Here is a 23,015-nt window from a genome sequence, read left to right as displayed (position 1 = left end):
CCATCAGGCAACCAAAGCAATCCAAGTTTAATCTCTAAGCATTCATGTCCCAAGTTCAGATTTTTCTTGCATCTTCTCAGCTGGTGCATTCCCCAACTTCTGAATTTCTAAAAATACCCAGCGTGGTTCCCTCTACAAAACACCAGCACCCTGCCAGCTGTTAAATAAATAAACTCAAAACAAAAATGCTGTAGTCGTGAAATAAGATATATTTAATTAAATAAAAAAGGAAAAGCAAGTGCTATTACAAGAACATAAAACTGTAAGGCATAAGATAAAAACTAAATTACTACAAGGCAGCTCGATCCAATCTAATCCTTAAAGATAAAGATGAAACCAGAAAATTGCATGTATTGAGAAATCAACATAAACCCTGAGCAAATATTAACTAGAGATCTATAAACTGGTTGATAATAAACAGTTCTATGAACATTAGGATTAGTAAGGGAATAGAAATGGAGTCATATTGGGGTGTGGGGGACTTGAGTGCATCTCTCCATCCTGCTCACAGCAAGCATTTGTGCAAGGATCTTGTTCAGGTGACTTTTCCATTAGCTAATTTCAGTAAATCTGAGAGGAAAAAAATCAAATGCTGTAGAGGTACCTGGGCAAATTCCTATCATCTTTTGAAAGGCACAGAGATGGATGTGATCTCATCTTACCAGGCTATAAAATGGAGCTTGCAGATAAAATGTTTGCCTTTTACCATGGGTTTCTAACTTCGCTGTTGACATGATTTTAACAATGTGTTTAAGCATGAAGAATGGTCCAATTACATGTTAAGTAGACTTTTTTTATAGTTCTAATAAAGGTTCATTTAGATGTTTATACTGACAACTCAGTTCTTTGGAAGGGCATTTTTCAAGTTGCCTGCTAAAAGAAAACATTTTTTAGCCCTCCCCCACCAACACCCCCACAAAAGAAGTAGAAGAGGAAGCAATGTGCTATTAGCTACAGAGTGTTACTCCAGCTTTCAGAGACGCCATTTGTAGAGAGGCCGGTTCATCTGTTGAAGAAGCCAGCAGTGGCAGCTGAAAAAATCAAGCTAATTCACAGGTGAAGATGCCCTCTTTGTCACAGTTTCAGGCTCCCGGAGAAAGATGCTCTTTTGAGAGCATTCATGCATTTCACACCCCACACAGGGAGCTTCAGAATACAATCTGAATGGGAAGGACTCAGGAGAGTGAGGGGGCTGGCTCTGCCAGGCAGGGAATGCAATCCTCCACCAGATCAAGGTGCTGGGACAGCCCGGCTCTCTGAAGAAACCGGAAGGCCCTATGGGGACAGAGTTAGCCGTTCTTAGGCCCCTGGGGATGGAAGTGACCTGGGGGCTCTTAAAACATAGTTGTGATATTTTTTTTTCCTCTAGCAAGACTCCAACTAAAGCGTTGCTGACAGAAAAAGATACCTATGTGCTCTTAGCTCTGGAAAAAGTCTCCACAGCTTCCTAGAGTGAGGACCCAGCTCAAGTCTTACCATTAACTCATTGTCAATCATCGTAGGGTCTCAGACTCTTGCTGCTAGCTTCTTCTGGAAAGGGACTGTATTTGTCTGTTAGGGCTGCTGTAACAAAGTACCGAGTGGCTTCAACAACAGAAATTTTTCCCCTCACTGTTCTGGAGGCTGGAAGCCCAAGATTAAGGTGTCAGCAGGTTGGTTTCTTTTGAGACCTCTCTCCTTAAGCTTGTAGGCAGCCATCTCCTCTGTGTGTCTTCATATGATCTTCCCTTTGTGTCTCTATGACCAAATTTCCTCTCCTTATGAGGACACCAGTCATACGAGATAGGGGCCACTTTAATGATCTCATTTTAATGTAATTCCCTGTTTAAAAATTCTATCTTCAAATACAATCACATTCTGAGGTACTTGGGATAAGGACTTCAACACATAAATTTTGGGAGGACACAATTCAGCCCATTACACTGCTGCATCTTTATCCTTTTTGTGAATCTGGGAGTACGAATACATTCACTTCTTACCTTTTCTCCAGAGGATTGCTCAATTCTTGGTAAGGGAGGCAACAAAAAATAAACCTCATCTATTTCCCCATTCTATGAATGGAGACCAGGAGAGAAGCTGCCCTGCCTAGGAATTTCTGTTGTAAGGTAAGGAAAGCTTTACTTTTAAAGCATTTGCAATTGTGATTTGCAGTCATGCCTGGGCCTCTCTCCAGAGCTGGTCATTGAATTGAACATGGTTAGGTTCAGACATGGACAACTTTTCAAAGCTACTCTCCACCCCCCACCCAAAGTAATGCTACCATGTAGTCAGGGTTGACAAGCCAGTGGTTTTCAGGGTCTCTGGGTATATGAATGTGACCCTAAAAGGCACATGGTTTCATTTCATCAGTCATTTCTGTTGCATTGTTGGACCCCTGGACATAGTCTGGAAGGGGAGAGAAGGCCAGTAGCTATTCTGTGTAATAATGCACAGGAATTTTCACAGTGCTCAGGAAAAAACTCTTTATAGATGATGTAGTCTTCAGGAAAATGTTTCTCTTCTTAATGGGGATTCAGGCTGTGCTAAATCCTGTATCTGAGACTTATTGTATATTCTTGAGAAGAGAGAGAGAGAGTGTGTGCGTGTGCATGCGTGTATGTGTGTGTCTGTGTGTGATTGAGGATATCCCAAGAACCATGAGGTGCCACAGCTCCCTCTGGGTCCCCATGAAGTGAACATGGAGAGTTGCCCTCCCCCACCCAAATGACTCACTTGAAAGTGCCTGTGGTGTTTTTCCAGATTCAGTTCACCAGGTAATGGAAAGAATAGTGTCTCAAGCCTTGCCCTGGTGAGCAGAAGGGAGATTAAAGCTGGCCTTCAGGGCTAAAAAGTGGGGAGGGTCAAAACCTGAAGTACTGAGGGTCTCTTTCCAAAGACAGGATTGGCTGACCTGACACTGGAACATGAGGCCAGGAAGTATCTCTTGCAGAGAACTTATTATTTTTCTTGAATTTTAGGAAAATCATATTGTATCTCATTTAATTGTAGCACTGCCACATTGTGTGCCACATTGCCTCTCAGCAGGCAACCCTCATCCTCTCAGTTCATCGTGGAGATGTATCATGCGGCAGGTCTTAACTGGCTGAAACAGGCAGGGTTTTTCAAAACTGCTAGTGTCTAGGCCCCAGGTAGACCAGTTTCATCAGTCTTAGGGTGGAGCCCATGCCGTCAGACAGAGAACCCATGAAAGAGAGATGGATGATGGTCCTCAAGATCCAGGGAGTAAAGGGCCAAGCCCCAAGGCAACCCTGAGAGGAGCAGGATAAAGAGCAGGTGAGACAAGTCTGTCTCCAGATGAAAGGGAGCTGTGATGTATTGGTGGGAGTGCCATCTGGACTCATCTGTATACTTGTTTTATGTTCTTCTCAAGAATATTGGAATATCTGCCAACAATGTTGGATAGGTATGATGAAGCAGAAGTAGACAAGTAGTAAGGTGATAAAATTGTTTTTATGTGTGACCCACATGTGTTCTACTTTAGCTCCCCTACTCCACTCTCAAGATCAATAGGGACTGCTTGGCTACAGTTCTTCACATAAGCAAATATATATTGAATATTAACTATGTGCTCAACACATGGGCTTCTGGGAAGCTTACAGTTGAGTCATGAGGATAAAGTATGTCTACATGAAAATATAAATTTCTGCATAAGTCTACATGCTTTGGGAACAGTCGGTGGCAGTAGTAGGCAAGCAGTTAGAGGAAGGGTTGCTCCCGGGGCCAGAAGGAGATTGGATCTGTGGAAAGCCAGAGACTTGAGCTACATCTCACAGGATGGGGATGTTTGTATGTCTGGGTGAAGGGGAAGAATGTCTGGGTGGAGGCAACCACATGGGGGGTGGACACAGTGCATATTATGGGAGGTGGGGAAAGAGATCTATAATTCTGATTATAGGGTTTGCAATGGGGAAGATGTAGGAGACACTACAGATAAAGCAGGGCACTTTGGAGGTACTGGCTGGAAATGCAGAAGTGTGGATTGAGTGGTGGGTGGGTAGATGGTTATTACCTGGCTACCTGGTCATGCTCCCCTGTACTGCCTCTCCTCCCACTTGTACAGTACTGTGACAGTTAAGACAGGGAAGCTACCAGAGACCTATCTCTCAGAGTTGATGAACACTAAGTAGACAAAGGTAGGGACGAGGCCATTGAGTAGAAATGAAGGGGAAGAGACAATTGTTTTATTTTAGTAATAAAAGAATGAAAAAGTAGATTAGATGTGGATGATTTCATGCTAGACTCAAAGGCTCCTTAAAGTATTCATGTCTCTTCAGTGGTCTCTTATTAAGACTATATGGCCATATTCCCAACCTACTTTATGGAGTCCTATTTTCCAAGTCATTAATTGTTTTCTCACATTCTTAGAGATCTTCAAGTTTTTTCAAATCCCTCTCAAATCCTGAACATTTCAGAGGTAGCCTGGAGAGGCTCAAAATGTCCTAGAGATGCTGAAAAACCTTCAAATACTTCATATAATGGAGGGTTTTTTTAAATTAATTTTTTTTGTCATTCATTCCTGCATTGAATTCATATGTATATGAGTAGTGACCTTCCATGGGCAGGGGCCAGGAACTGACTGATCAGAAAATAAACTCCAGCACTCACTTTGTAGAAAAGGAATGGGCTCTACAGGAATTACTATGAAGCACATTGTAAAATCAGGTATGTATTAGTAGGAAAAAAAGTAACTCTGGTTTATACAGAGTGTGATCCTACTGAACTGACAAGCTTTAAAAAAAATCACTCCTTATAGGAAAAATAACTGTGACACAAAATTGCGTCAATAAGGCTCTGTTATTCACAATTAGTCACAAAATTTAAACAAAAATTAAAATTCTGTTTAGGACAGAATTATGATGAGGTAGGGGCTTTCATAGACATCATTCAGTATGATGGTTTCCTGAGTGAATAACTTATCCAAAGGCATTTCTTTTTCTTGTGGCTTGAACTTGCCAGCCTCGTGCCCCGAGGACCCTGGAGGGGCTGTTAGAGGAGACTCAGAACACGGGGAAGCAGCCCCTGGGGCTAGAGCCCCCCGCACAGGTGCCAAGTTAGTGAGATGAGGATTGTGCCTCATGCAGATGCCCGTGCAAATCACAGCACACCCGACCTTACTATTCCTTTATCTGGTGTCCTGGGCCTCCTTGGAGCTGACAGGACATCACAGGGGGTCTGTGATGCTTGGTGAAGATGAGGAACCAAAGCAGAGGGGAGCAGAAGGAGACTCATCCTCTAGGTTTTTGTGTGTACAGATAAGGCACAGTTGTGATTATAAAAGTGATTGAATTTCTTTAGAACAGTGGGGTGGGAAGTAGTGAAGTTTATGAGTGAAGGAGCAGAGGCCCTCTGAGGAGCAGAGGACAAGAAAGTCAGTACCCTCTAGGGTCACTAGCACCAAGTACTCTAAACAAAGATTTTGTGCTCTCAGGGTTGTGGTCAGCCTTGGCAGCCAGGAACCGTTTATCTCCTTGATGGGGCAGGTAAGGGCACCCTGATGTGGCCTTCAGGGTGTGGGGTGGAGGAGTGTGAGCCCATCTGGGGACACTGGCTGGGCCTGGACACTGCTGACCCTACTGACAGAGGAAAGGTACTGATGGCAGGTGGTGGCTTCAAGTAACAGGAGAGGCTGCCTTGGCCCTTCTGTCTTCTGCCCAGGGTGCTAGAGCTGGCCCAGGTCCTTCAATTCTGTGGGGTGCCTGGAGAGGGTATGTGTGTGTGTAGGGTGGGCAGGACCTGGGATTAGAGGGCATATATGAGAATCTCCAGAAACCAGTCTATTTTCAGTATAAGGAGGGCAAATTAGAGAGACTGAACCCTTTGGTGGTTTGCTTTCCTTCTGACTCTGCCCTGGGCTGGAGGCCTAGGGGAAGGCCTGTGGCATCGACATGAGCAGTAAGAGCAAAAAGGTTGAAATGCCTATAATAGAGGTGTGCTCATTGTCTGGGGCAGCTAACAAAGTACCACAAATTGGGCAGCTGAAACAACAGGCATTTACTGTCTCTTGGCTCTGATCAAGGTGTTGGGAAGGTTGGTTCTTTCTGAGGGCTGTGACAGGTGAGTCTGTTCTTTGACTCTCGCCCAGCCACTGGTGGGTGGTTGGCTGGCAACCCCTGGCATTCCTTGTAGATACATCTCCACATCTCTGCTTTCTTCTGCACATGGCATTCTCTCTGTGTGCATGTCTATCTCTGTGTCCACATTTCCCTATTTTATAGGGGCATAGTCCTAGTGGATTAGGGGCCATTCAATGACCTCGTCTTACCTTGATCCTCTGCAAAGACCCTAATCCCAAATAAGGTTGCATTCATGAGTCCTGGGGGTTAGAACTCCATCATCTTTTTTTTTTTTTTAAAGATTTTATTGATTTATTCATGAGAGACACAGAGGCAGACACACAGGCAGAGGGAGAAACAGGCTCGTCACAGGGAGCCTGTTGTGGGACTTGATCCCGGAACTCCAGGGTCACACCCAAGCCGAAGGCAGATGCTCAACCACTGAGCCACCCAGGTGTTCCCTCCATCATCTTTTTTGAGGACAGAATTCAGTCCATAATCATGGGCAAGGGATTATAAGACAAATGGGGAAGAACACGAGTTTTAGGAATAGGCTGCAGCCCTGCAGCATGTGGGCTCATTGGGTCATTCAACACTTGTGTTCTTAGCTATCAAGTGAGGGTTTCCAGAGTGCTGCATCACAGAGTTGGTGTGAGGGTGATAGTGTATCTAAAGACCTCTTGATTTGTGAAGAGGATGTTCCTATCGGTTCTGGCCGTAATGTGCCATCCATATATTCTCTCACTGAAGAGGCCAGTCATATTCTTAGACCCTTTGTTTTATCAACTGTGAAATGGGTTGAATAAATAATATGTTGATTTGACCTGCAATCCCTATAGCATGACAGTTACAAAAGAATGGGTAGCAATGTATGTATTGGCAGAAGGCCACATCTAGGTCTGGGGGAAGAGGGTGGGCAGGGAGTTAAGATCAACAGGAAGCCAAAGCCCAGGGGATTTGGTTAGGCCTGGCTGGGGGCGGTGGGGGGGGAGGCGGGGGCGGGGGCAATGGAAATGGAGGAGTTCAGGCAGGGCAGAGAGCAGCAGATGGTATGTGGTACAGCAGTGAGACAGAAGGTGTTCTAAAGCTTTGTTTTTAGTGGTATTCCAAATGATTTTGACATTCTGATTCCAAATAATTCTGACATGTGGGTGTTTCCCCTACAACAAGCAAATTTCTGACACCAGCTGGGTGTTCTGTGATTCAACTTAATTCTGACGGTCTCCACTTGGAGATAGCATTAAGTCCCGTAAGGAAAGGGCTCAGTCCTATAAGACTGCCCCCCGCCCCTGCCACCACCACCCCTTGTTCAGATTCCAATTGTAAGCCCAAGTTGTTATCTGTGCTTCTGACTTATGGGTTATAAACTGGAGGTTCCCTCAACTCCCTTCTTGGGTTTAATTAATTTCCTAGAGTGGCTCACAGAACTCAGAGAAACATTTTACTTATTCAACTACCTTTTATTATAAAAGGAGATAGCTCAGGAACAGCCTGATGGAAGAGATGCACAGGGAATGTACCTCTCCAGGTGCACCATACTCCTCAGATCTCTGTATCTTCATCAACCCAGGAGCTCCTTGAATCTTATAGTTTTGGGAGTTTATGAAAGGTTCATTGCAAAGCATGACTGATCGTATCTCCATTTTTATTACTTCTTCTTTTTCAGGAGAATGGGCAAAATGGGGCTGGAAATTACAGGTTTCCACTCATGGGTTGGTCTGTCTGGTGACCAGCCTTGATCTTGGAGCCCACCCAGAGTTGCCTCAGTAGAACAAAAGACAATTCTATCATCCGGGCAATTACAGGGGTTTTGGGAGCTCTGTGCCAGGAACGAGGGGTCCAGAGACCAGTATATTCTCTATTATCTCACAGACGGCTATTTGTAGACACTAGCCACAGTATACCTCAGAATCCTATTCTTGGGTCGCACTGACTGTGACCTCTGAGATCCCATCCCAGAGGGATGACTGGTTTCTGGAAATATATGTAATACAGCTCTGCTACTTCTGAATTAGCTCTGCTACCAATTTTGGATTCCTCCCTTTGGTAGCTTAATAAATATAAATATATGCTTGCCTCTGGTCTTCTAGCCTAAATCAAGGGAGCCATTCCTTGGAAGCCACAGAGGCGACTAGCCCCTCCACCATGATCTTGATGAACCATCACAGATGTTCTGGACAGTGCCCCTCCATGCTGCACTCAGCCTCCCCCACACCAGTGGCCTCTCCAGCGGGCGAGAGTTTGTGTTTCTGCACATACATGTTATTTTATTTTATTTTATTTTATTTTATTATTTTACTTTTTTAAAGATTTTATTTTTTTATTCGAGAGAGAGATTGAGAGAGAGAGAGAGAGAGAGAGAGAGAGGCAGAGACACAGGCAGAGAGGGAGAAGCAGGCTCCATGCAGGGAGCCTGACATGGAACTTGATCCCAGGACTCCAGATCACACCCTGGGCTGAAGGCAATGCTAAACCGCTGAGCCACCCAGGCTGCCCCATGTTTTATTTTTAAAAAATATTTTATTTATTTATTTTAGAGTGAGAGAGAGAGAGAGAGAGCATGAGCAGGGGGAGGAGCAGAGGGAGAGGGAGAAGCAGACTCCCTGCCAAGCAGGGAGCCCAAAACAGGGCTCGATCCTAAGACTCCAGGATCACCTGAGCCAAAAGCAGAAACCCAACCGACTGAGCCACCCAGGCATCTCTGTGCGCATACGTGTTCACTAGGATGTTTTATCTTTTACCCTCGGGATCTTTCCCCTGAGCCCCTCTCTGAGTCTTGGTCTTCCATCCACATCGCTGTTCCTAGACTGACTTCTTGTTACTTAAAGGCTGTAGGCCCACACCTTTCACTGCAGCCTGAAAGGGGAGGCAGTTGGTTAACAAAGAAAGCTATGGCTGGTGATTTTTCTTTTTCTCCCTGCTCAGTTCTGAAGCTGAAAAAAATCATGGCATACTTCAAACTTGAGCAGTGGCTGTGAATGTATTCACTCTTGAATTCATCTGTGAGGTTATTATACGCAGCTTTGATGTTACAGCAAGACTACCTGGGTCGTTTTGTTCCAATTACTCAGTGCAGAGGAGGACTTCATGCCGCACGAAGGCGCCCCACTTTGATGTTTTGTCGAGGCTGCCCTTCTCGGGGCTGAGGCATTGGGGGCGATGCTGGGCCGCTGGGGCACGCCCAAGTGGTGGGGCCCGAACCTGCAGCCGAGGAGCTGGGTGCCCTCCACACGGCGCTCCACCGGCTGGCCCCGAGCAGCTGCGGGGGGAGAAGCCTAGCGCGGGCCTATCAAGCACATTTGCCATTGCATCACAGAGGATCTGGAAATAACCTCATTTTCCTCAATTAGGAAGATGGAGATTGTAATGGCTGTACTTTGCTCTCCTCAGACGTCTTTCATCTCTGCATTGCAAAGTGCTCTGAAAGCATGATTAACGAAGCTTCCCGACTCCTCAGCCGGCCAGGCGCCCCACTGCCTGCTTCTGTCCAGGCTAAATGGTGGAGGCCAGCTTGCTGGGGGAGCTCAGGGTAAAGAGAGACCCTGCTGATCCCAGCACAGGGCAAGGATGGTTGCTGGGAACCCCGCGGGGTGGGGGGGACAGGGGGAGGAAGAGCAGCATGGGGGCGGGGAGGCGGGGGCCTCGGAGCTAGCCCTGGCTGTCCCGCTCGCTGGACCTGTTACCGCCACTGCCACCCACCCCCATCCAGGTCTCAGTGTCAGCCTGTGACAAATAGGGAGTGAGATCCGAAGATGAATTGGGTCCCTCCCGGCTCTGCCACTCTGGATCCGTGTGATGATGTGTCTGAGCCACGGCCTCCCCAGGCCCGCAGGTATCCTGCCTTGATGACATCCCTGCTCGGACCCGGGGTGCTCCCTGGCCCTGTGGAATGCCCCTGCCTCGCAGCCCCCAGAGCTGTCCTCGTCATCTGTGCCCTCCATCGCTCCCCCGCCTCGTGTGCACGGGCGCCCACGCTCACACCCAACACACACCACTGCAGCAGATTGGTTCCAGGCTCGCCCGCCCAGGCCAGCTTGGCCTGGCTTCCACGCGCTGCCTTTAAGATGCCTTCTCCCACCCTGACCTCTTTCCTTTGCCTTTCCTCCAAACACAAATACTGGCTCCTTTGGCATTTTTGCTGCACCGGATTCCTCTCCTCTCTCCATTCGGGTCGGACCTCTCCTCCAAGACCCTCCGGCTCCTGCAAAGCCTTGGGCTGTTAGCTTAGGCATCAGCCACCCACCCAGCTGACTGTGATTTAGAGCTTTTGTCACCTGCTTCTTGATTTTCTGTCTGTTTACCCCTCATTGCTACCAATATTCCTTCCTGTCTGTTGTAGTAATTCCTATTCCCTTCCCAACTGCTGTCTTCACATGCCATGGGCTAAGGACTAAACTTACGGAGCTGTTGAAACGGAGGTGTGACAGGAAGGCTGAGGCTTCCATGTCTCTGTGCAGATCCTGGTGCGTCTAACCTGTGTGCTCAGCTGCCTTTTTAGGACCTTTCTTTTCTCAGCTGTGCTCCAGATGGCTGAGGTTGGAGGATACTGGAGTTTTGGATGGATGAGACATAAGGGAACTGCAGAGACAGGTAGTACACACAGGAGGCTCCAGAGAAGGGAGGGCAGTGAAAGGCCCATTCCCTTCTACTTGAAGAGTAATTGGGGAAAAAAAAACCAACAAAGAAAGAAATTAGACTTGCTCTTTATTATTGGTGGTCAATAGATGCATCCAGATACTGCATTTTGAATCAAAAATTGTAATGTTAGACCAACAAAGTTTTCCACCAGTGTTCTGGAAATCCTGAGTTTCATAGGTGAAACATACTTGGAGAATGGTGTCTCATTTGGAAGATGCTTATTCTTGCCCTAGACGTGGCACCCTGTCCTGTTTTCTAACTCCCCCACAGGACGGCTCTGCCAGGGGGAGGTACTCGCGCTCAGTTTTGGGAGCTAAGGTAGGGTGCTCCATGCAGGAAGGCTGCCCCTGGTTGCCCCACTTGTAGGGTGCTCTGAGCAGCCCACAAAAGCAGTTCTGGGGGAGAAGCTCTATTTAGTTGTAGAGGCTTTCAAGTGTAAAAGTGCAGTAAAACTTAATTCTGTCTCTTTTCTGGAACAAACAAAAAGAACACTGAAGTGGAAAGTGCAGAATGGGAAGCATAGGATAGCCATGAGGTTGGAGTTTTGAAATGGGGAAAAGTTCCTTTGAGTGTTCCACACGTGAAACGTGTGGGGCAGACACCACCTGTCCGTTGGGCAATCAACTCTGGGCTTATGGGCCTTTCTGATGTGGGTGAGATGCTTCGAGTGGACCCCTTGTGTGAACTTGTCTGGCCTCATCGCTGGTGCTCCCTTCAGCCTAGGGCCCCCCACCCCTCCCACCCCAAGTTGCTCACAGACAGGTTCGAGGAGGCTGCCAACCTCCGGCTTGGTCCTGGAGGATCTGCTCCAAATACAGGCAGCTGCAGGGCCCTTCCTGTGGTCTCCAGGCCAGAGGACCAGTCTCTGCCATGCTCTCAAGTGCCTCTGCTCCTGGGCCTCCTTTGCCGCCGCCACCAACCTTAAACAGGCATCCCCAGGGGAGGCACCATGTGTAGAGCTTGACTGGATCCTGACTCCTGACTTCTGCCATCACAGCCTGCCTCCTTCTCCTCTTCTGTTGGCTCAGTGGCCATCCTGCTGCCCTTTGACGGGTGACCAGAATCCTTGCCGTGTGGGTCACCATTGCCCAGGCCCACGGCTGCAGAGGGGCATGGCCCACGGCTGCATGTGTGGGGAGCAGATGCTCTGCAGAGAGGACTGATGCTGGGAGACATCTGGGGGTCCAGCAGCATGCAGGAGAGGGGAGTAGGAGACAGGAGAGGCAAAATGCCCTGCCCGGGACTAGCTTCAGGTCCCATTTGGACATGATTGCGAGAGGGTCTTTTCTGGATGCTACAATAACAGAAGGAGATCACGAATTTTCTGCATCATCTGTTTAGGATACTTATCACTGTGATCTGTGCCTCAGGGTGTCCAGCTGCAGTGGACCCATCATTTCATGGGTACCCCCGAGGCTCACTCAGGCCCTGTCAGGAGGATCTGGGTGGCACAAATGGTCAGCTACCCTCCAGGGGGTGAGGTCCCCACCAGGGCATGGAGCTGCCCCTGGGATCGGCTGACCCCCGGGGCTGTTTCCACCCATACGCTGGCACCTAGATGGCACCCTGCGATGAGCTGCTGCCAGTAGGAATGCGAGTGGAACCGTGAGTGTCACGTCTGAGCCAAAGCAGTGAAATCTCCCCATGTTTCAGTGGATGGGAGAAGCCAATGAAGACTTGGGGTGGGCAGAACCATGAGCTTGAGGGAGCCTGGAGCCCCACGTGAGCATGAGACTTGTGCCCGATGGGGACCACCCGAGATGGACTGTGACATGAGTGCACCATCCCTCTTCACTGTGAAGCCCCTGAGGACTCATTGGCGTTTAGGGCTTCACTCACACCATAGCCTGCATTCCTATAACTAACACACATTGGTTTCGACAACCCATAGACTTTCTGGTCCTAACTGAGCGTTAGGTGTCAGTCTCCTTTTTCTTCTCCCTCCTCTCTGCCTTCAGGAGCGGCTACTGCTGAGTGGCAAGGTTTGCAGAGAGAGGACAAACAGGGTAAGAGGTGGGCTAGGGTTGTTATTGAAGGAATTTCTTCTCTGCACCCTGTGAGATTTTTTTTTTTTTTTTTTAGTGATTTCTGGGTCTCTGGAATTATGAAAGTAATGGAGTCATGAATATAATTACCTCTATTCTGTAATTACCCGGCAAATATCATATGAATACATAGGGGGTTTGAGTCAGCAGATCTGGCAGCTGCAGAGTTTGATTATGATGATTTAGCTGTTGGGAAATGCCAGGGATTAATTTCGGTCATCAGTGTAGGAACAACAAGGAGAAATGGCCCCAAATTAGGAAGGGACAAATGCAGGCTGTGTGGTAAGAACACTTGGGGACTGGGGGTCAGTTGGACAAAGCCTCCTCCCCATCTCCTGCCACCCCCCCCCCCATGTCAGTCCTGCAGGACGGGAGTACATACCGCTGTCGCCAGGTCACTGCTTCCTGAGACTCACACGTGGGATCACAGAAGGTAATGGATGTGTTTGTCTGAGCTCCCTGGCTTCCTTAGCAGGGTTTCTACCCACTGTGGCCACTGTGCTCCTGTGAGGGGGAATGGGCACAGCCATCCCTGTTTCACAGGTGGCAGCCTGAGCCCTGAAGGAGGGGACCCCTCAGTGCAGCACAGTGAATGAAAGCCCAGGTCCCCCCTGTCCCTTCTCTTTTCTTGTACTCGCTTTGGTGAGGAATGTACCTCTAATTATAGTGTTTTTCCAGTGGAGAAAGGTGATTTTGTTTATGACTGCTTTTGCAAATGGGTCCCAGGAAAGTTTTGTGAAGAAAATGTGGGTACCTGTTGTGCAGATCAGACCCTGCTGTCCTGGGAAAGAGGTGGAGAAGACCCTCTGGCAGCTTCAGGACTCCTAACAGAGGCCAAGTATCCCTGTGGTCTTAAACTTTGCTGTGTAGCTGAGCTATGTGGTGTTTCCCTTCCTCATTTGGGGCCATTTTTCTTTGTTGTTTCTACACTGATAATCAAAATTAATCCCTGGTATTTCTCAACAGATAAATCATTATAATCAAACTCTGCAGTTTGATTTTACTCATGAGTTTCCTGGTCTCTTCTTTAGACAACACCCAATCACCATCACTAGAGTGGAGACGGTGGTGGTACCTGGGTGAGGCCAGTGCTGCCCTGGCATTTTCCATTAGTCTAAATTGTTCTTTATTCCTTTTATTTTGGGATGCAGTGCTCACCACTCACTGTCCTGGGAAGTCCCTAGAGGCTGAATGATTCAGCTCCGCATCTAGCTACATGGAAAAAACGGACCTTGGATGAGGGACAATCAGGGCTGCTTGGGTTAAGGCTGCAGTGTAGGGGTGTTTTGGGGCACAGAGGTGCAAACTCACAAACAGAATCTGTCCAGGCCTGGATCTGTTCCCTGCTCCAGGTTGGAAGACATCAAAGTGATTTCTTATCTTTATCAATGGAATAACCAAGATTTCCTTGACTTACTAAAGCCTGACAGGCTAGCTGTTGGTTTGAGGGTAGGGAGGGTAAGCGAGCCAGGAGGAAGGGTGACTCATGATGGAAAGAAGTACAATGATCTGAGGTGCTCCTTATTCATGGCCATAAGTAACACCAGGGACCCAGGGTAAAGTTGTTCTGGGCAGCAGTCATGTCCACCTTCTGCATTTGTGGAGCTGTCCCCACGAGATGCAATTTCAGATTCATCTTTACCTTGTCAACATACATAAATCTGTCCCATATCTCTACCCCAAACACAGGCTGACCACAGATTCTTATCCAGGATTTTGTCAGAACTTTAAAAGGTGACATTCCTTAAGGTTTGAATTTAGATCTAAATACTACTTTTGATAGAGTGTCCAACTATCTTTGTGATGCTGACTTGGACTCCTGACAATAACTTTAAACTCTTAATGGTGACCCCAAACCAGATCTCAGCAGCTTCCAATATATAAACTAACTCTAAGGTCTAAGTAGAAGTCTAGCCCTGACTGAAACATAGACACTAGGCTTCAATTGAAACAAGGTTCTCAATTTAACCTATAGCCTGATCCTTACACTCACCATGACCCAGACATTAACCGTAGCTAAATCTCACAACTGTAGATTCAAACTCTAATTTTTAGCCAGCCTTAAACCTAACCCAACCAAGAAATGTTTCTCAGGTCTGACTCTTGCGAGCTGGAATATGATACCCTCATAGATTATCTGTAGGGGAGGAAAATTTTCCTCTCACCCTCTTACATTCTCCAGCTAGGACTGAGAAACAAAACAAAAGAAAAACAATACAAACAAATAGACAAACAAATGACAACAGGCTAGCTGGAGTAAAGGCACACAAATTTATTTGTTGTTAAAAGTTTTATGTGGCATAGGGGGACTTTATAGAAAGAAGACCGCACAAGGAAATAGCTAGCATTGTAGGCTTTTAGACTGAGAAAAAGAGGATATATTTAAAGAAAAGTGACAAGACAAAGGAAAGGAACTTTGAGCTCCTGAGGCAAATTGTAGGAAGGCAAATATGTGGGGAAAATAGTGGTGGATAAGAATGAGTTAGTAAGGTTCATTTGTGTAGACTTCTTAGTGCCATCTCCTCTCTGGTGATAAGGTTGTTAGTCCCTTCCTGGCACAAGAAGTGGTTTGGGGTGGGGTAGGGGGCACCCTCACGAGGGGAAGTTATGATCTATGTTTAGGCGTGGGGGGACTACAGAGAGCTCATCTTGTATTTGTGTTTTCTCAGTTGCTTTCAGCTCAAAATAATCCTCATGCTAGACTAGTATATTTTGGGGTGCATATTTTGGTCTCCGACATACCCTTTCCCCACTTGCCCCTCCATTCCCATGTATGCTGCTGTGGGCAGGCTCTCAATTGTGATGATTCCTGTCTCCCAGGCAGGATTGTGAGTCTGGAGCTTTGAACTTGTCATTGCTTTTTGATTCCCAAGATGGAAGACACACTGATTTGATGATAGACAAATGCTATGCGTTCGTATTAGTTGAGGTGAATGGTCTAAGGTGTCACCTTTTTGAGAATTGATTTGCATTAAAAATCTGTTACTAAATCCTGGGCTCTTGGGGTAAATAGAGAAAAATTTAAAGTAGTTCTATGTGATGGTAAAGGAAGGGGGGATAGAGTGTAGCTTTTTGCTTCAGTTTATCATCTTTTTATGGCTCACTCTTCCAAAATAAGTAGGGATACAGTGAAGATTAAATGAGCTAATATATTAAAAAGTGTGTAGAGCACTTGATAGATGTTTATTATTATTTTTTATCATCATCATCATCATCGTTCAACTTCTTAAGCCCCGAATAGATCTGAAACCATTTAAATTTTCACAAAAATAATTTGAAAATGTGAACCTAACTTTTCACTGTCTTTTCAGCAAAAGCTACCATTTGGAGATATAAACATTTTTGGTAAGCATAACTTCTCTGAAGACCACCTTCATAAAGTTACATAAATAACTTCCATGGAGCAGAGAGATCAGTGAGAGATGGTGAAAGAAGGCACATGTGTGTGAAGCAGAAATTATCCTTGTTTAGTGTGACACAGGGAAAGAACACCACCTTTGAAAGTTCTATGAGTTTATTACAGCCATGCTCCATTGCCTACCCTACCAGTTATGGGCAATTCATTCATTCACTCACCAAATCATGCCCTCCTCTGAACAGAGTAGGCATCATTCCATCTCATGGAACTTTCGGTCTAGTGACAGATACTAAACATGCAAACAAACACTATAATTGTAATTGAGGTAAAATTCAAGATTTAAAATGAAGTGTAAAGAGGGCAACAGGAGAAAAAGATTCTCAGTTTGAGGGGGTCGAGGAAGGGCCTTCTAAAGCTGAAGGGTGAGTAGGAGTCACTCAGTGGCAGGATGAGGGAGAGAGTTTGATTTGGGCAAGGTTGTCATCTGGAGGGGAATTAGACCTTATTTCACAATAGTGTGTGGTGCTTGTGTGTCTTTGCAGCTGTTTCCATATTATGTTGAGATTATTTTAGTTACTGAACCCATTTCTGACTCTTTTTAGTTAATACCTTGATGAAGAAGCACATGCTATTGCTATATCACAAATGTATTTTTAATAGACTATTTTTTTAGAGAAGCTTTAGGTTCACAGCAAAATTGAGCAGAAGTTCTAGAGATTTCCCCTATACCCCCTATCCCCTCCATATGCATAGCTTCTCTCACTGTCAAAATATTTCACCGCAGTGGTATGTCCCAAACGAATTTTTGCTGTAGTATTTTGATATAACTGGCTCTCTTTGCAATACTATGCATTTTATTTTATTCATAAAAAGCCATTCTGAGCAGGGCTCCATTGCCAGAGCAGTTCCGAGCACAGAAAGGGTTAAGATAATAGCCTGTAGAAGGAGCAGCCTGCTGTGAAGCCCTGAGAGTATAGCAGGAACAGGGTCAGTCAGGAGGAGAGTGGTACCGTGGGGCTGGAGAGGTCGGGGGAGGGGGGCAGATATTGGAGAGTTTTAAGGGCCACATTGAAGAATTTAATTTTTTCTCACAGCAAATGGGAAGCATTGGAGAGTTTTTACGCAGAGATTGATGTCATGATTTGATGGATGTGAAAACAACATGAAAACATGAAAACACCCCCAGCCACCACCTCCAATAGCCTCTTCATCGGTGCATGTGAGAATTGGAATGTGGGGATGGTGGAGATAAATTAGGGAGAACTGTAGCCTGGAGTAGGGTGATAGCAGCTGGAATATGGGAAAGGGAACAGAGTTAAGATATATTCTGGAGGTGAAATTGGAAGTTTGTAGTAATGCATTTGACATGGGAGGTGAGAGAAAGAGAAGTGTCAAGGATGATTCCACGTTTTTTTTCCAGAAGTCACCGGCAGATAATGGTGCCATTGTCTGTGACAAGGAAGACTGAGAAGGAGCAAGTGGCAGGGAGGGCTCGGTTTCAGACATGTCAATTGAGATGCCTGGGAGACGTCCAAATGGATGTGTCAAGTAGGCGATTGGATAAATGAGTCTGGAGCTTAAATGAGATCTGAGTTGGAGATATGAATTTGGAGATGCCAATGTATAGATGACATTGAAAATCATGGAGATGAATGACACTGCCTTAGGCAAGAGTGAGATGAGAAAAAGGCCAAGAACAGCTCTGTGGAGCTTTAGAACTTAGATGTGGTGTGATAATGGATTGTCATAGTGATAATACAAGGAGCTAGCTTTTATTGAAGGTTTTTCCACACCCTAGCATTGTTCTAAATGGGCTGCATGTATTCATTCCTTTATTTTCATGGCAACCCGATGAAGTAAACTGAGGTGTGAGAGACAAAGCATTTTGCTTAAGATCACAATTAGGAAGTGGAGGAGCTCGGAGTATGAATCCAGCAATCTGGCTCCAGAACTTCTTCCCTAATCCCTCCGGAGCCTTACCCAGAGTAGCCAGAGGTGTCAGAAAATGGCTGGAAAACCAGAAATGTGCTGTCCTAGAAGCTAAGAGTAGATGTGGGGGGCTGGTTCACCTAGTCAGATGCTGCTTAGGTCCAGTAAGATGGGCTCCAAAGGTTAGCCAATGTGGCAACATGGAGGTTGTAGGCAACATCAGAAAAGGCAATTATGGTGGAGCAGTAGGAAGGTAAGAGTAGAAACTGGCTGGCTTGGCTTATAGAGGGCTGAGGATGCAAAGGTGGTCTTGTTAGGAAACTGTCCTCTGAGGATAGAGTACTCACTTTGCAGGATAGAGTACTTACTTTGCACTTTGAAGTGTATATAAAGCACATAGCACCATGCTTAGCACAATGTTATCAATTTTAATACAAGTCTGCATAATGTTGAGATCCTAAAGGCCTGCAGTATTGATGTCACAGGAACGAGAATAGGAATGCCCAACATTTAGTCAACCTCAACCAGAATGCATGTGTGGGCCCGTGTGCATGCGCGCTGCGCACACACACACACACACACACACACACACACACAGGCACCATGACATGCTCAATGAGAACTGAGGATGAGGAAGACAAGTTTTGTCCCCTGGATGGTCTGACAGTCTGTTCCTAGATGAAAGGCATACCTACAGGTAGATACCAAGGCTGCCTGTGACATGCCACCCGCCGTGAGTGTGCAGAGAGGGAGGCTGAAGGGCTTCAGAGGAGAGATATCTGGGCTCTGATGGGATGGCACCTTTCCCTGGAGGGGAGTCAGACTGTGTGGCCAGGATCCCTGTTTCTGCAGGGATCGTGTTCCTGCTCTACTCTCAGAGCCAGGGACTGGGGCAGGGGCAGGGGCAGGGGCTTTGCCCTGAGCCTTGGTAGGTTCCAGGCAAAGCCATCAGTCACGCACATCCCATAGCAACAGCACTTCACATTTCCAAGTACCTCTCTCCACGGGGCTGAAAGCAATTTGTAAACAGAACAGAATGTATCTCATTACTCCTCACCACCCAGCCTCCCGTCCTGCTGTGACTGATGGCTCGGGCTCATGGGAAGGAGCCAGAAGACCCTGGTGTGATTGAAAACCAAGTCAGGAAGCTCCCCCAGAAGGAACTTGGAGTGCAGAGTCAGGAAACGGGGTGTGGGTGTGGGTTGTTCCTAGAGTTCCTCAAAGCTGCTCCTCACATCCTTCCCTAGAGGAGCTGGCAGTGAAAGCAAACCTCACTCGCCCTTGGATCCTTCACCTGCTTCTGCTCACTGGAGAAAGGTGGATTCAGCTCAGTCCCCGGTCCCAACCATCTGCCTTCAGAGGGGTCTCTGGCATTTTCCTTAACCCAAGGCTGTGTGACTCATGACAGGAAAGCTAGGCTTCTTTATATTTCCACAGTGGACAGTACTCCCTAGATCCTGCCACTTCGCTGGAACCTCTGACCTGTTCCCTGGACAGAATTGGGGTGGAGGGGCCAAGGAGGTCATGGTGGGTGGGCTGCAAGACAGAGCTGAGGGTGCCTTCAGGACCTGGGGGCGGGCCACATGAAACACAGACCCAGGTCTCCTAACTGCAAGGCCTGAACTAATTTGGGGTGCCGTGTGGCTTTCTGAGTCATTTGGAACTTGCCGCAGTTTTTCTGATATTAGCACATTGCTCTTCAGTAAGTCTTCCTCACACAATTTATATAAAACCGTCTGCAAATGTGTGGAGTGCCCTTGGTAATTCCTGCAGAATCTCTGGGTTTTGGGCGGAGTCTTTGGAGGCTTTAAATAAGGTGAGACTGGGACAGATGAGCAGGACCTTGCAGATAAGCAAGAAGGTCTATTGTGTGGAATTAAAGGGAAACTATTTTCCTTTTTTGCTCACTATCCCATCTCCTCATAGCCTGCCTAATCTCAGCCATCATTAAAGGCCCTGGCTAAGCTCTGTTATCTTCTAGAAAACTCTTTTTGATAATTTTTTTTTGCAGTATTACTTCATTTTATTTAATTTTTTTTATTGAGGCAAAATTCACATAATGTAAAAACAATCATTTTCAAGTGAAAACGTCAGTGTCATTTAGTACACCCACAGTGTTGTGCCACTACCCCCTCTGTTAGGTTCCAAAATATCATTATCACCCAAAATGAAGCCCTTTCTCCATTAAGCAGTTATTCTCTCCTGCCTCCCCATTCCTACGCTAGTTTGGCAACCTCCAGTCTGCTTTCTCTCTTATGGATTTACCTAACCCAGCTATTTTATATAAATAAAATCATATAATGTAGGAAGTTTTGTGCCTTGCTACTTTCAGGCAGCATAATGGTTTCCAGGTTAACCAATGGTGCAGCATGTATTGGTACTTTATTCCTTTTCATGGCAGGATAATATTCCATCGAATGTATATACTACAATTTGTTTATTCATCTGTTGATGGACAACTGGGTTATTTATACCTTTTGATGGTTATTAATAGTGCTGCAAACACTTCTGTACCAATACTTGTTTTTTTTTTTTTAATTTGTATTTATTTATGATAGTCACACAGAGAGAGAGAGAGGCAGAGACACAGGCAGAGGGAGAAGCAGGCTCCATGCACCGGGAGCCTGACGTGGGATTCGATCCTGGGTCTCCAGGATCGCGCCCTGGGCCAAAGGCAGGCGCTAAACTGCTGCGCCACCCAGGGATCCCCAATACTTGTTTTAATACATTTTTTCCCCATTTCTTTTAGGTATATACCTAGGAGTGGAATTTCTGGGTCAAATGGGATTCTATGTTTGGATTTTTGAGGAACCAGCAAATTGCTTCTCACTGCAGCCATACCACTTTGCATTCCCACCAGCAAACCTTGATATTTCTATTTCATAGTAACTCTTCTGCAGAGGAAATTATGGTATATTTTTTACCCATGTGAGATGTCTTCTGGGTTCTCTATAATTTCTATATTACCTTTTAACTTAATTTTAAGCTCTACAATCTCAAGGACAAATCTTTATTATTTATTCATTTGTTAATTCATGGACTCAATTAGTCGTTAGCATTATAGTTTAGTAGCTAAGATTCCTAGCTGTGGAATCAGTGGGTTCAAGTCATGGAAGTGCGAGTTGCTAGGTGCACAATTTAGGGTAACTTATTTTACCTTTCTGCTTCTTAGCTTCTGCATTTGTAAAATGGGAATGATGTGAGTTGCATTAGTTCATATTGATGCTGTGATATTTAGCACATATGTGGTGACTTAAACTAGCGCACATTTATCATCTCATAGTTTTGGAGGTCAGAAGCCTGAAATGGGTCTCATAGTGTGAAAATCTAGTGTGGCAGGACTACGCTTCCTCTGGAGGCTCTAGAGGAGAGTCTGTTTCCTTACCTTCTTCAGCTTCTAGAGGGCACCTGCATTCCTTGGCTCATGGTCACCTTCCATCTTCAAGCCAGCAGCTGCATCACTCTGACCTCTGCTTCTATCCCATCTCCTTCTCTGATTTTGATGCTTCTTCCTCCCTCTTATAAGGATCTTTGTGATTACATTAGCCTTACTGAGATAATCCAGGATAATCTCCCCATCTTTAACTAAATCACATCCACAAAGCCCATTTTGCCATGAAAGGTAACAACAGATTCTGGGGTTTAGGTTTTAGATATTTTTATAGGCCATTACTCTGCCTATCATAATCGCATTGCTCCATACAATTATTTTGAGGATAAAATGAAATATTTCACTCAAAGCACAGGTTCTCAGTGATGTTAGACATTATTGCTGCTCTTGCCAATGATGGCTGTGCCTATGGCTACTTCTGGACAAATGCTGTTAGATTTAGTAGAATGAACACAGGAAGCACTCTGTGAGTATTTAGGGACTGCATGTGTCTGACTCCTAGAATGGACTGCCTTTTCTCAGGAAGAACAAAGTCACTCATCACACTCTTCATTCAGAGTCCTCCTTGGGGTCCCACTTAGTTCAGACCCATCTTTGGAGATAACAAATCTGAGCCCTATAGCTCTGGTCTAGCCCAGAGGTCTTATATGTTTCTGTTGTCTCTGAATTACAGAATTAAAAGTTCTAGGTCACAAAAGACACACTGGATAAATGATTGTTATCCAGAATGCACAAAGAACTCTTAAAATTCAGTGATAAGAAATAAAACAACCTAGAGGCACCTGGATATCTCAATCGGTTAAGTGGCTACCTTTGGATCAGGACATGATCTTGGGGTTCTGGGATCAAGAAACCCCCATGATCTTGGGGTTCTGGTGTTGGGCTCCCTACTCAGCAGGAAATCTGTTTCTCCTTCTCTCTTTGCCCCTCCCCCCAGCTTGTGTGTGTGTGTGTGTGTGTGTGTGTGTGTGCGTGTCTGTGTTTGTGCACGCTCTCTCAAATAAATGTTAAAAAAAAGGGAGATCAACTCAATTAAAAAATGGGTCAAGATTTTTTAAAAAAATATTTATTTATTTGGGAGAGAGAGAGAGAGAGGTAGGTGGGGATGGGCAGGGAAAGGGAGAGGGAGAATCTCAAGCAGACTCCCTGCTGATCATGGAGCCCAACATAGGGCTTGATCCCATAACCCTGAGAACATGACTTGAGCTAAAACCATAAACTAGACACTCAACCAGCTGAGCCATCCAGGCATCTCAAGGGTCAAAGACTTTAACAGACACTACCAAAGAAGATGCACAGATTGTAAATAAGCATAGAAGAAGATACTCCACAACCTATATCATCAGGGAAATGCAAATTAAAACAACAGAGCTACCACTACCCACCTATTAGAATGGCCAAAATCCAGAACCCCAACAACACCAAATGCTGGTGAGGATATAGAGCAATGGGAACTCTGCTTCATTGCTGGTAGGAAAGCAAAATGGTACAGTCATTTTGGAAGATGTTTTATGGGTTTCTTATAAAACTAAACATACTCTTACCATAGGATCCAGCAATTATATACCTTGGTATTTACCCAAAGGAGGCAAAACTTGTGT

General features: G+C 45.8%; 1 long non-coding RNA gene across 3 annotated transcripts in view; it reads left to right on the top strand.

Annotated features, from left to right (window-relative positions):
- Positions 1 to 23,015, top strand: part of LOC118351253 (uncharacterized) — a 112,063-nt gene that overhangs the window by 56,643 nt on the left and 32,405 nt on the right. The window contains exon 1 of one of the 3 annotated variants that reach the window (XR_004806418.2): positions 13,006 to 13,169. The exons of the other annotated variants lie outside the window; for them this stretch is intronic. This is a non-coding gene — a long non-coding RNA (uncharacterized LOC118351253). Of the gene's footprint in view, positions 1 to 13,005; positions 13,170 to 23,015 lie in introns of those variants that run through there. 3 annotated transcript variants of the gene reach the window in all.

The sequence above is a fragment of the Canis lupus genome, chromosome 17 (assembly GCF_003254725.2).
Source record: "Canis lupus dingo isolate Sandy chromosome 17, ASM325472v2, whole genome shotgun sequence".
Classification (NCBI taxonomy): domain Eukaryota; kingdom Metazoa; phylum Chordata; class Mammalia; order Carnivora; family Canidae; genus Canis; species Canis lupus.
This window is presented reverse-complemented; position numbering and strand designations above follow the sequence as displayed.